This window comes from Athene cunicularia (genome assembly GCF_003259725.1).
Source record: "Athene cunicularia isolate RWA chromosome 1 unlocalized genomic scaffold, athCun1 chr1_part1, whole genome shotgun sequence".
Lineage (NCBI taxonomy): Eukaryota > Metazoa > Chordata > Aves > Strigiformes > Strigidae > Athene > Athene cunicularia.
Window position 1 is genome coordinate 64,457,298 of NW_020799091.1, and position 1,736 is coordinate 64,459,033.

Genomic DNA, 1,736 nt, shown 5'->3' on the forward strand with positions numbered 1-1,736 from the left:
GATGCTAGGGGACTCTGGCCAGTTAAGACTCTATAAGAAGTGCGTCTCAACAGCTACTTTATTAGGCAAGTCCCATGCTTTAAAGGATCTTTTGGTAGCTATTTTTATATCTGTGCTTATGTATCCTGAACAATTGTAACCAAGAAGACCATCTCATGGATAAAGTGACAGCAAAGGCTTGTTGCTGCACACAGAGTAGCGAGAAGGCTATTGCCAACAGAGTCTCAAAGAGCTGAACTCCTTTTTCTTTATAATATTATCTGTTTTTCTTTTTTTAAAATCCAGCATAAGTAAATCTAGTTTTCTAGTGAGACACCATGGCGATTTCTACATGGAAGTTGGCAAAAAAATCTAGCAAATCAGGCCTTTTGTCTGATGTCAGGCATGGATATAAGACTTGGGTTGTTTCCTTTTTTCTGCTACTACTATTTTCATTGACAAAAGTTTAAAATACTGATAAAAGTTGGTATTTTATCCTGCACTCTTCAGTTATGATCTGATGGTATGTCACCTCTGATGACAATACTGGCTTACAGTATTCCTACCCTGTCTGTAGGAATCTTCTTAACCCTGTGCTACTTCCTCAGTTGTGCTAATACAAATGCTTGTGTGGTTATGTTGTGAATCAAATCAGGGAACTGGTCCAGCATTTAAAAATCTTTTCTGTATCTGATCAGTTCTCAGGTTCACAATGAATTGCTGCTGTGTTACTGTCATCAGCTGGGCAGAGTGGTAGGAGTGTGGAGAAACGAATGAATAGTGAGAACGGTTGTTGTATCATGACACTGCCTCGGCAGGTATCTGCTGGAGGGTTTTTGTCTGCCTGTTGCTGGCTTTCATTTATTGGCATTAAAAGCTACATAGAAAGAAATGTATGCCAACAGAGGAATTCCTGATACAACTTGGCTTGTCTCCCAGCCCTTTAGGTAGCTACAATTAGGTTAGAGCTTGTGAGCTAGTTGATGATGTGCATGTATCTCAGACAGGACTTTAGGGGAAGTTTCTCTCTCCTAATTTTTCTTCTTGCTCTGTCCAAATTCTTGCCTTTGTCAGCAGCTCCTGCCATGCCCTAGTCTCTTGCACTTCCCAGCACCTGTCCTATTCCAGTCCTGCTCTTGCCTGGGCTCTGCTTCCTCGATACCACTCGGTGCCTTTCTGGGTAATTCTGACATTCTTGATTTTCACTCTGGTTCTAAGTAAACTGAGTATTGTTCTCGCTTTCATGAGGTCTGGTTGTGCATTGCCTGGCTGTAGGCACTGTTCTGACAGAAACTCCCCGCAGACACGAGATGCACGAGCAAGTAACGAGTAACGGCCTCTTTTCCCTTTTCCCACCCTGTTTTCTCTCCAGGGCCTGGCTAGCTTTCAGACCCTGCATCCTAAGCCTCTGGGTGCCCCATCCTTCTGCAAGAGGGAGACGCAAGGCCAGGGCAAGGGGCGGCCCCCGCCAGGGCTACAAGGCACCCGTGGGCTTAGGTCGGGGCCACGAGAGGAGGGAAATGGACACGCTTCTCTGCCCTGCCCTCCCCACGGGCACACTGGGCACCCTCTGGGGTTCCTGAAAGCGCCTCTCCCGCCACGAGAGACGACGGCACCTCCCCGCAGGCCAGCCCGGCCGGCGGCCCCCGCTCCCGGGCCTCCCTCCCCGGGAGCTCTCGCGAGATTCCGCCGGGCCCGCGGCCAGTTCTCGCGAGGTGTCCGCCTGGCTGCGGGCCGCCGCGGCTCCATGCGGTCGA